We start from the raw sequence: 13,887 nt of genomic DNA on the forward strand, positions 1-13,887 counted from the left end.
TATATAGTTAGTAGTACTAACTATATATCGCGCACCCGCAATCCACTGCTGATCATGTCACATATTACATCATTCATGACATGGTCAGTGACATCACTGATGACATCACTGATGACATCTCAAATGACATCACTGATGACATCACTGATGACATCTCAAATGACATCACTGATGACATCACTGATGACATCTCAAATGACATCACTGATGACAACATCCAGTGACTGTGTATTTCTGTAAAGTTAAAATATGTCTTACATATTGAAGAATGAGTGGATGTAGAAGTGTCTGGATGAAGGATTTAGTAGGTGCATGCCTGACTGTATGAGTGAGTGGTTAAATGTGTCTCACTGAGTGCATGGGTTAGTGACGAACTGTCTTAATTTGTGCATCATTATGTTTGTTGTTCTGTAAACTGCTGCATGTGTTGATCAGTAGCTATATGAGTAAGTATATGGGTTATTGATTGGTTGCTCAAGTATTTGTATATGTGTGGGTGGCTGGGAGGTGTATGACTCTGTGCATAGATGTGTGAGCAGTTGATTCACTAGATGTATGGGTTCAAAAGTGCATGTGGAAACAGCTGTATGGGTGGTTGACTGTGTGCATGAGTGCATTGGTGAGTGAATGGATATCTCAGTGCTACATGTCAAAGTAAGTACATATGTAAAACACAGTACATGTGAGAATTGGCATATATAAATAACTGTGCATAAGAGTCAGTGAATGTGTGAGTGGCTGTATGGATCATTGTGAACTTGTATCAGGGATTGTAAAAGAGAGTAAATATGTGTTAGTATATGTTTGAATAAGTAAGGTGTGTATAACTGTATAGTTGAGGAAATTGAGGTGTGATTGATTCTTTGCATGACTGACTAGGTGTGTAAGTAACTCCATGGATGAGTGACAGTCTGTGAGTGTCTGTTTACACTGAGTGTATCTAAGGTTATATTAGAGTCTGAAGAGGTTCATCGTATTATCACATGAATGATGTCATCAGTGATGTGATCAGTAATGTCAAATGAGATGTCATCAGTGATGTCATTTGAGATGTCATCAGTGATGTCATCAGTGATGTTACTGACCATGTCATGAATGATGTAATATGTGACATGATCAGCAGTGGATTGCGGGTGCGCGATATATAGTTAGTACTACTAACTATATATGGAATTTCAATGGTTTTGTGTGAGTAAAATAAGGTTTTTACTTGCTAATTCCTAACTATATATGGTCTATAACCTATGTTTTTTTCAGTGAATATATATATATATATATATATATATATATATATATATATATATATATATATATATATATATATATATATATATATAAATGTAGATATCTTGTCATCAAGGCCGCTTGTTTGGCTGAATTGCGCTATGGCAGGCAAAGACAAATAAAATAATTGCTGCACGTACTTGAGGTCTGCGCTCGTTTTTCCGAGGAGATTTGAGGTGTAACGAGGTGATGGGATATAAATATATATATATATGTATATATATATATATATATATATATATATATATATATATATATATATATATATATATATATATATTAAAGCTCCACACTGTGTCCCCTTAATCCTGCCAAGAACACACGCAGCACTCTCGGGGTCAAAAGCTTTGAACGCCAAACTTTATTCAAACAAACGCGTTTCGGGAAAGACTTCCTTCGTCAGTGTCATAGAGAATGCATTTTGCGGCATCATTTTTCAAAGCGCGAGAATCATCAGGAATTGACACAGACAAGGGACCAACCCTCGTATTCTAATACGGGCGCCATCTTAGAACATGTTCGTCTAACATAGTTACATAATGTACTGTTTTAAAATTCAAAGGGCATGTGACAACAATATTACACATAAATCCCAAATAATTAAATGTCGCCGTGGATCTGCAGTTGCAACACTCAATTGTGTTGCCTTTTGTCCCAGTTCATAAACATGTATTCCTGATCAAATTGTACTATATAGTATATTGGGGTGGTAAAGTTATAACAATTACACACATTAAATAATAAGTGTGTCATGAAATTATATTCGATCACCTTCACATTTGTGTATCGAATTGGACCATTTTCTTATAATTAAAAACCATAGTCCATTTAATTCCAAACTAATCATGATCTTGCCGTGGATCGGCAATGGCAACCCAATGGTTGCCCACATATAAAACCACTTCAAAATGCTTTTACTACTTCTTGTACAACTGAATTCTTTCCGCACAATGAAATAACATATTTCAAGAATCACCGCATCATCACAACCAATTTACGCCTTCATATAGTACATTTCTCAATAAAGCAGAGAGAAAACATTGTACGAAAATTCAGATCAGCAACATACAAGAATGATTCCATAATGTTACATATTAGCAGGCTAGAATTATAAAATTCTATCTTATCCCAAATGTGCAGACATTTCTTCCCCAATATTGAAACCTCCCGGGGCCTTAGTTTCCAAGTCAACAATGTAACGTGACTCCAGTCTCCTAAGTTTAAGGAGTCGATTGCCCCCCCTGATGTGTTCCGGCACATGGTCCAGACAAAAATATTGAAGGAGATCTCTATTGCTCTGATGTTTTATAGCAAAATGACGAGCAACGGGGTAGGAGAAGTCTTTATTTGCAATCACCCTCATATGCTCCAAAAATCGTAGTTTGACTGGATTGATTGTGCTGCCCACATACCTTATTTTTCATGGGCAGCTCAAGCAATACACTGCATAACTAGTATGGCAGGACATGAATTTGGTCAATTTCTTGCCTCCCTTGACGCCTCGAACATCATAAGTCAAGACACTTTTGCTGAAAGCACATGCCTTGCAGCGCCCACAAGGAAAAAATCCTTTGGCATCTTTCAATGTTCCCTTCTTTTTAACCACTGGATCTAAATGGCTATGGACCAGTTGATCCTTTAAGGATCTAGCCTTTTTGAATGTAATCATGGGTGCTCTAGGGATGTCCATACCAATTATGTTGTCTGTTTTTAAGATGTGCCAGTGTTTCTTTAGGATCATTCCTAATTTGTTAGAGTTGGAGGAATATGGGGTAACAATACGAAACCTTCCACCCTCTTGCTCAGTTCTTACCTTTTTCTCAAATAATGTGTTTCTAGGTAAACGGCTGACTCGGTTCCGTGTATCCTTGAGGAGGTTATGTTTATAGCCTCTCTCAATGAATCTTGCGATACATGCGTCTGCTGCCTTCTCAAAGTCACTATCAAGTGAACAGTTGCGGCGAATTCGTAGGAGTTCCCCATAGGGGATACTGTTAATTAACCTCCTAGGATGGCCGCTAGAGGCATGTAAAACGCTGTTGCCCGCAGTTGGTTTCCTATAAAGAGAGGTGACTATTTTCTTTTCCCTGACCTCAACCTTCAGTTCCAAATAGTTAACCGTTTCCTTACTGACTTCACCACTGAATCTAAGATTGCAGTTGTTATCATTTAACAATTCAATGTACTCTTTTGCCTCTGACACGGAACCATTCCAGTTTAAGAACAGATCATCTATGCATCGGTACCAGATAATTGCCTTTTCCATTCAGATTGTATTCTCTGTGGCCCAGGCTACCTGCTCCTCCCACCAGCCCACAAAAAGATTCGCGTAGCTGGGGGCGAAGCAGGAGCCCATTGCCATACCAGATACTTGTCTGTAGATGTCATCCTGAAATAAAAAAAAATTATTTCGTAAACAGAATTCTAACAGTTCCAATAGCATTTGATTATGCAGTGCCAGATTTAATGTACGTTTCTTTATAAAGTACTCTACAGCCCCAATGCCCTGTGAATGTTCAATGCATGTATAAAGGCTTGTTATGTCTAGAGTGATAAGACAATATGCAGAGTCCCATTCGATGTGTTCAATCTTTTTAATGAAGTCAGAGGTGTCTCTCACATAGGATTTCAGAGAAAGTACAAATTCAAATAAATAATGATCCCAAAATTTGGACAAATTCTCAGTCAGACCACCAATTGAGGAAATAATTGGTCTACCAGGGGGATTGTCTCGATTTTTATGCACTTTCGGTAAGTGATAGAATGTAGGAAGAATAGGATCCATTGTTTTCAGAAAGAAGTACTCCTACAAATGAAGCATTTGTTTATCTTGCCACTTTTTCAACAAATGATGTAGATTTTCTTGACTTTCTAAATAAGTCTTCATCGTACAGGACTCATAGCAATTTGCCTCACTCAAATTGCGCATAGCCTCCGCTATGTATTGGTCCCGAGACAGGATGACGATATTGCCTCCTTTATCCGAGGGCTTGCAAATAATTGACATATACTCAGCCAAAATTTTCACTGCCAAATTTTCACTGCCTCTCGTTGTTCTTTAGTGAGGTTAAATGACCCTTTCTTCGGTTGTTCGTCCCTTAATGTCAACAGATCCCTGAAGCGGGTCTCTGAAAAGGTGTCAATGGCATCTGTCGCTCCTGTGGGGACAAATTTAGATGCTAATTTTAAACCACTGCTCGGTGAATCCTGTGGTATATCAAGTCTCATCAATCTTTGACTTAGAGTATTCGCCACCATAGGTGTTGATGTGGCATTATCTTGTCGGAGATCCTCCAAAAGTTCGCAAGCCGTTAGATCATTGATATTTAAGAGGTCTGTTTCTTTTGAGTTCATTCTCAGTAGTCTTGTCTCTTTGGTCGTTGGTTTGACCTTGTAATACTTATGTAACTTGATTTTACGGATGAACTTAAACAAATCAATCCTTGTTTGTGTGTATTCCATGGTGTTGTTTGGGCAGAAGGTAAGGCCCAATCTCAGAACGGACTCTTCCCATGGTGTTAAGACTCTTGTGGAGAGGTTTACTATGGTGAGTAGATCTTGCCTGTCTACCACCTGCCTCCCCTCTTGCTCCTGGTGACCCTTGAGGTTAGGTTTGCTTTCGTTCTTCCTCTTCCAACCGCCTCTCCTTGTTCGCCTCCTTGTTCGGGGGGCTTGTTCTTTCCGCCCCTCAACCAGTTTTGTCTTATGAGGTTGAATTCCTGGTGAAAAGGAGTTTTGGTCGCTGTATTTGATGGTCCGGCGACTTCGTCATTCAATTCTTCCTCCTCAGTAACACTTGATTCTGAGGTCTCTACTGTTGGTTTTGTTGCGGCCCTAGGAGCCTGAGCTTTTTTAGCAATATCTTTCCGTGTCTGATCGTATTTTTTTGCGAAGGTTAAAACCCTCCCCATGGCATAATCTCGTTAATCTCTTTCAAATTTCTCTTGCTTGCGTGTTCTGATCTTTAATTCTTACTTAGTGAGTCTCTTCTTCATTTCCACTCTCAATTGCTCCTGTTGCTCTTTTTCATTGTTTTTCGCCAGCTCTTCTTCCAAGATTTCTATCTCTTTCATGGTCTTATCGCGATCACTCCATGCGAATTGCACCAATATCTCCAACATACCCTTACATGACAGGGCTATATGCGCAGCCCAAGCTTCTAAAAGTAAAGGATCTGGATTTTCATAGGCTGGAATGGTGAAAATGCGTAAACCTCTGGGGACTCTTTCAACCTCTAAGTATCCCTGGAGAGTGGTGCCTTCCCACTATTTGCGCAATTCTCTTTCATAGAGTTTTTCAAGCTTCATGTACTGTGCGTGTAATGTGTTGCCAGTCTCTTTGACAGTTTTTTTCGGGCAGTTTAGTGATGTCAGGGTTTTTATTCTTGAACATTCCTCCCGCTGCATCTCTACTTTCCGTTATATTATACATAGTTTGGCAGTTTTTCTTATGATATGACACTTCGGTCCCGATGTGTCACTTATCCTTCGTTGTTTGGTTGCTTATATGCCCCTCGCCTAGCCATATGCCGATTATATTGATGTATGAAACTCAACGGAAAAGAATAAGGAATGGTTGCAGACTTACCACGTCACTTGGGCGGTGCTGCTATTCATTCTAAATCCGTTGATTAGGCTGCGATCCCCCCAGCAAAGTTTGGCAATGGCGGTGCACTCGCTGAATGAATATCCTGCTCCAAAGTTACACCGATAGCGAGTCACTCCAAAGGCGGGTGCTGCAGCGCGGCGCTGCAGCACCCACCTTTGGAGTGACTCGCTATCGGTGTAACTTTGCAGCAGGATATATATATATATATATATAAATATATATATATATATATATATATATATATATATATATATATATATATATATATATATATATATATATATATATATATATATGTTAGATCAGCATCCTACAAAATGCGGTTATATTTTTGTTTATGACCTTAAAGAAACTTCAGCGATAGTATTTTCTCTATGTCCATACTTACCCTAACATGTGACCCAATTTACATCAGATACTGGCACTTTAAAAGAACGACTCAGTGATGTGAACACTGTCATGTGAACAAGGCTCTTCGGAGCCGAAACGTCATGTGGCTAACTTGCACTCAATAAAGAAATCGCACCTTAATCTGGTCCGTGTCTGCGTATTCTGTGGCGTGGAGGATTCCTGACTCACGGAAAAGAAAAAGCTGTTGGTTGGATATATTGGTCGGGCTGCTTCCGATCCGACCAACACACGAGGCCCTCTTTAATTTTTTTGGTCAGCGCCTCAATCGGAACATTTCCTGGAGTCATCTCCTGGACTTTTCAAACCCCGGAAGGAGTAAGGCGATATTGACCCCCAGCTACAGTGAAAAACGAAACTGAAATCACTGGAGGTGAACGAGCCCACGAGGTGGAGGACCGGATTGAATGAAAACCGGTGGTTATTGACTCGACACACCAGTGAGAAATGTAAAATCGGTAAGCCATTGGGAAAAGAGTGAAGTGCTTGGGCGCGTTGTCATCAAACGATTTAAATTGGGACAGTTAAGACGTCTAGTCAACAATTGAGTATTTTGCAAGTATGTCGGCTGACAGTGTTCGACACCGGGAGGCGTTGTCTTTTACAATGTTTTCCGACAGTTCTCCTCTCCCAAACAACATCCGGGAGAGACCTGACAGTTCAGCCAGTGGCAGCGGTAACAGTGCATTACGAGATCTTGTTAAGACATTGGAAAAAAAGTCCCGCAGTGAGCAGTCAAAATGGTGGGAGTCTAAATCATTACAAAGATATGTGGAAGTAAACCGTATTCCCCGTGGTTTACGTATATTGACAGCACCCACTTACGATGACCCCAACCCGGACCTAATGAAGGAGTGGGCAAAATGCAATTTGGAAGCATCTCGCCGCCAGGTCCAAATCTTAATCAAGTATGCGGATATTGACCTGCCAAGTTATTAACTGAAATTGAAACCATAAACGAACAATTATCAAGTCTGGGCGAAAGTGAGGAAAAAGGACAACTCCTGAAGGCAATGAATGCACGCCTAAAGAAAGAAGAAGCAAAAATCATCGAGAGGAAAACGTATAAATTTCAACGTGATCGGAAAGATTACGATCTGGGACAAATATTCACGTTTTCTAGGAAGTATGATGCATTGCGGAGTGGAACTAATAAATCTCAAACTCACCCCAAGCCCAAAGCAAATCGACAGACCAAGGAGCAAGTTGACACGACAAATTCTACATTCAGTTCTGATGTCGACACTGGATCTGAAACAGAACGCCGTAACCAGGCACAAGCAGCAGGCATCACAAAACCGTCACCGGGACAAGAAATTGTTTTTTTATGCCAGCAAAGACTGCAAACCCTGAGATCGAGTACGCAGCAAAAACACGCAAGCAGCGAGCAAACTTCAAGAGGCATAAGAGGTTCAGGGCGTACAAGAGGAGGATTTCAAAAGAGAAAGAGAGGCAGGGGGCAGGGAACTGCAGCCCAGTCAAATTAATCCAAGGTAAGAACCTAACGATTGTCAACTTAACCCCCTTTGAACTAACAGCTAAAGAGGAAGAAATATTAAATCTAGGTTTGTCTTTTGCTCCACAGTGCAATTTCAATTATCCTGAGACTAGATGTGACATTTATAAAGCAGTAAGAAAACTCAAACTGCGTAAGCTATATGCCTCAAAAGCCAGACAAAAAGAGCAATTAACTGTGGGGGCGGTTGGAGAGAACATTGACATGCTTACTCAAGGTACACGAACCATCACGGAACTATGGGAAACAGATGGAGTTGGATATGGTAAAAATTCACAGGGAATGGGAAATACTGGTAATCTGGATGAAATGGGTAATCGGACAACAACAATCACTTCATTCAGACCCCCTTCGACTTTTACCCCGATTCTCCCCAGAGACTCCATAGATATCTTTCACGAAAATGTGGTAAAAGAGAAGGATATTATTGTCAGAGGAAGTGACAAAGGTGGGAACATAGTTTTGATGACGAAAGCTAACTATGACAAAGAAGCATATTCACAACTAAACAACCGGGAATGCTATGAGCGCATTAAAGTACAAAATGTGGCATTGATTAAAATGGAATATCACCAGAAATTGGCTCGCTGGAGATCCACCAAATTGATCAGTGAAGCTGAATACAAATATCTTAAGGTAGATAATCCTATCCTACCCATCATGTACTTTATCCCTAAGATACACAAAGACCCACAAAATCCCCCTGGCAGACCGATAATATCGGCCAGAGGTAGTCTACTTGAACGTACCTCCATTTACATTGACTATTATTTACAGGGTTATATTCAGCAATTGGACTCTTATATACGTGATATTAGTAATTTTTTGGTCAAAATAAGAGATACCGATTGGATACAGGGGGACTGGTTGATAGCGTTGAATGTGACCTCGCTATACACCAGTATAACAGATGAGCAGGGCATGACAGCGGTGAAACATTATTTGTCTAAACGTGCAAGAACATTTGACACACACAACACCATGTTACTGGACATGTTGGAATTTTGTTTGAGAAACAATATCTTCATGTATAACAATCAGGTATACCGCCAACTTCAGGGAGTGGCAATGGGAGCCAGCTTCTCCCCAAGTTTTGCATGTTTGCACATGGGGGCTTGGGAGGAGCTGGTTCTCAGAACGTCATATAAACAGGAAATTGAGAACAACATTATTGCCTGGCATCGTTTTATTGACGATTTATTTGTTATTTGGAGAGGCAGTAAAGAGACAGCTTTAACATTCATTGACAATATCAATCACAATGAATTGAATCTTAAATTTACTGCCACACTTAGTCAGGATACAGTTAATTTCTTGGACACAGAACTATATATTGAGAATGACCATTTGGAAACTAGAATTTTCCGCAAAGCAACTGCTGGAAACAGTAGTCTACATGCTGCTAGAGCACACCCCAAGCACCTTATATCAAGCATCCCTATGGGGAGATGCTTAGGATGAAACGTGGATGTAGTAATCCTGCTGAGTTGAAAAAAGCCCAATTAGAAAGCAGAGAGCGGTTCCTTGAAAGAGGCTACTCGGTCCAAACGATTGAGAAGGCCATCACTAAATCCAATGCCATTACCAGGGAGGAACACTTGGAGGGAAACCACAGGAAGACTGATAGGGGGAATGATGAGGAGGGGGAAGAAGCCAAATTTAGAATTTTTACTGGTTTCAGCAGACAATCTCGTGATATCTATAAGATTGTCAACAAACATTGGCCCCTAATTAAAAGTGACCCCATTATTGGTGAGGGATTACCCAAGAAAGTGTCTCTAACATACAGTAGGGCACACTCCCTAAAAGATCAAATAGTGGACACCAATCCAGAACCAGTCAAGAAGAGTACCTGGTGGCAAACCAACAGGGGTTTTTATAAATGCAAGACGTGTAAAGCGTGTGGCCATGGAGTCAACACCAAAACTTACAGGGACGGTTTCAGTGAGTCAGAACATCAGATATCACAGGTGTTGACTTGAAAAACCGAATTCGCTATTTACGTGTTGCAATGTCCATGTTCATTGAAATATGTTGGGAGCACGAAACTTCCTGTGCACCAACGTATACTGCAACATTTAAGGGCTATTACCAATGGGGACAATACCTACCCTGTTGCGAGGCATTTTCGTGATCACCACCAGAGCAACAATAGCTCACTCAAGTATTTCGTTATAGATACGATTAATGCAAATAGACGTGGTGGTGACAGAGAGGCCAAATTAAGAAAAGTTGAGACCAGGTATATCCTGTTACTCAATACTAAGGCACCAACAGGATTAAACGTCACAGAGGATATGTACACATGTTTACCATGAGCTGATTAAATATCATGCACCAGGTCATCTCATTTATATTATTTACTTGATACTATACCCGGCTGGGATATATCATGTTAATTATTTGAAAAGTAAGAATTAACCAATTATTGACGCAGGTCTCAAATGTATAGTTACTGTTGCGAACTGATTTGATTTTTGAATTTATCACAGGGGCACGCTGTATCTGTTCCAACTTAGAGGGCACTTATACCCCAATAGTTGATTTTCAGAATACTAAATATGAATTTAGGAACTTTTTTGTTTTTATTCACTAAAAACACCAAATGTATGGATAATTTAAGGTCTTCTATTTTGTAACTGAAGAAACCTAAGGAATATATTTGAACAAATTGTAAATGTAGCTGATTTTATTTTGTATATTACGATAAACAAACAAGGGGGTTATCCTTTAATCTAATGCACATTGAAGTGGGAAGGAAATTCATGAAACTGTGTTTACATTTATGCGTATATTTGCACCATTGACAGAACAAGAATTATGTATCTGACAACATGGCTATTTGCACATTTGCGTATTTAGCACATTGGACTTGCAGTAGCACTTTAGCACTAGCACTTTAAGATAAATATTATGAAGTATCTCTTTCCCACCAATTTGTGGTATGTTTAAAGTCATTTATATATGTATAATCATGGTATACAGTCGAAATGTTTATGCAACTACACCATTTTACTAAATTTTTGATAATGAAATGTACAATATACTTATTTTAACATGATACATTAATAGGTATTTAACCTTGATTTTTTGATCAGCATCCTACAAAATGCGGTTATATTTTTGTATAAGACCTTAAGGAAACTTCAGCGATAGTATTTTCACTATGTCCATACTTAGCCCTAACATGTGACCCAATTTACATCAGATGCTGGCACTTTAAAAGAACGACTCAGTGATGTGAACACTGTCATGTGAACAAGGCTCTTCGGAGCCGAAACGTCATGCGGCTAACTTGCACTCAATAAAGAAATCGCACCTTAATCTGGTCCGTGTCTGCGTATTCTGTGGCGTGGAGGATTCCTGACTCACGGAAAAGAAAACGCTGTTTGTTGGATACATATATATATATATATATATATATATATATATATATATATATATATATATATATATATATATATACATATATATATATTCACTGAAAAAACCATAGGTTATAGACCATATATAGTTAGGAATTTGCATTTACAAAACCTTGAAAATTCACTGAAAAAACCATAGGTTAGAGACCATATATAGTTAGCTGGACATTTTATTGACATAAAACCAATGAAATTCCATATATAGTTAGTTGCACTAACTATATATCGCGCACCCGCAATCCACTGCTGATGATGTCACATATTACATCATTCATGACATGGTCAGTGACATCACTGATGACATCACTGATGACATCTCAAATGACATCACTGATGACATCACTGATGACATCTCAAATGACATCACTGATGACATCTTCTAGTGTCTGTGTGTTTTTGTAAAGTTTAAATATGTTTTACATATTGAAGAATGAGTGGATGTATGGAAGACTGAGTGTGTGTGTGGCTGGCTGGGAGGTGTGTGACTCTGTGCATATCAATGTGTACTTGTATCAGTGATTGTATAAGAGAGTAAGTATGTGTTAGTATATGTGTGAAAAGTATGGTGTTCTGTGTTTAACTGTATAGATGAGGAAATCGAAGTGTGATTGATTCTTCACAGGACTGACTAGGTGTATGAGTGCATATGATAGTGTTGTAATAATGAGTGACTGTATGTATGAGTGATTGTATGGGTGAATGAGTGAATGTGTGTGTAGACGTAGGAATCAGTGAGTGCGTATGTAGTAACTGGTATTGGTGTTGGTGTGTCATGATGTCATCAGTGATGTCATTTGAGATGTCATCAGTGATGTCATTTGAGATGTCATCAGTGATGTCATCAGTGATGTCACTGAAGTATGGTGTTCTGTGTTTAACTGTATAGATGAGGAAATGGAAGTGTGATTGATTCTTTACAGGACTGACTAGGTGTGTGAGTAACTCCATGGATGAGTGGCAGTGTGTGAGTGTCTGCATAGGTGTATGAGTGCATATGATAGTGTTGTAATAATGAGTGACTGTATGTATGAGTGATTGTATGGGTGAATGAGTGAATGTGTGTGTAGACGTAGGAATCAGTGAGTGCGTATGTAGTAACTGGTATTGGTGTGTCATGATGTCATCAGTGATGTCATTTGAGATGTCATCAGTGATGTCATCAGTGATGTCATTTGAGATGTCATCAGTGATGTCATCAGTGATGTCACTGACCATGTCATGAATGATGTAATATGTGACATCATCAGCAGTGGATTGCGGGTGCGCAATATATAGTTAGTGCAACTAACTATATATGGAATTTCATTGGTTTTATGTCAATAACATGTCCAGCTAACTATATATGGTCTCTAACCTATGGTTTTTTCAGTGAATTTTCAAGGTTTTGTAAATGCAAATTCCTAACTATATATGGTCTATAACCTATGGTTTTTTCAGTGAATTTCATTGGTTTTTTAAAAGCTAATATCTATAGCTGTAAAATATATTCTTTATTACGTGACGTATCACGTAGCCACGTGAGACGCCTCATGACGCGTCGCATAACCGTGACGTATCGGCTCTGCAGCGCAAACAAAACCCATAACGTAAGCGTGCCGGAGCACGCTTACAGATATATATTTTTTTTAACCTTAATTAGACAAAATCCACACGTGCACATATCTTGAGGCCTTGCAAAGGCACATCAAACAAACAGTCCCTACAATTTTGCCAAGTTTGCTGGAAATCTATTCCCGTAATTTTTTTTTTACTGTTTCTCTTGGTTTTCCCCTTGTTACGCTTACCAGGACGCTACCCGGTACGCGAACCGGACGCTCCAAAAACACAAGATGGCGGACTCCAGTTACGCTGCCGGTTAGCTGGCCGGTTCGCGTACCGGGAAGCGCCTCTACCGCGAAAAATCGCGGGGGACTTTAATATCCCCCTCATCAATCCTAGGGGGTCAGGAGGGGTTTACCTTGCCCCTTTCCTTCATTTCCCCCTTCATTTTTCACCACTTCTTGTCTCTCGATCGTACCGAGAGACAAGATGGCGGCCGCTCCGGACTGTTTAGAATGTTGACAGACACCGGAGAGCCAATCAGCTTCGCTTCGCGAAGTTCCGTTATGCGTCAGGTACGCGAACCGGGGCGCTAACCGGAGCGCTGTCACAGATATATATATTTTTTTAAACGTTAATTTCTCAAAATCCACTGGAGCACATATATTGAGACATAGCAAAGGCATGTCGGGCAAACCATATCTACAATTTTGCCAAGTTTCATGTAAATCTATTCAGCCGTTCGAGCTAAAAGTGAGTCCAACCGCCCTATGAAAAATGAATGGGAAAAACGCGTTTTGGGACCCCCCTTTTTTCTCGGCCCCCCCTTGACGAAACCCCCCCAAATTTTCAGGGGCTGCTCAGAAACAAACTGTGCCAATTCCGTCCACAAACGCCAAAGTTATTAGACATAGAATTTTCAGAAATCCCATAGAGAAAAAATCCTAACTATATATACCCACTGGCTATCGCCAGTAGGTATTATACATATATAAACATATATAATCTGCATATCTATATAAATATAAATGCATGCATACATATACATATATGCATACATATGCATGTTATTTACATGAAAGTTTTAAAAACACTAATAAAAGCAAA

Source organism: Lissotriton helveticus, chromosome 6, assembly GCF_964261635.1.
Source record: "Lissotriton helveticus chromosome 6, aLisHel1.1, whole genome shotgun sequence".
Classification (NCBI taxonomy): domain Eukaryota; kingdom Metazoa; phylum Chordata; class Amphibia; order Caudata; family Salamandridae; genus Lissotriton; species Lissotriton helveticus.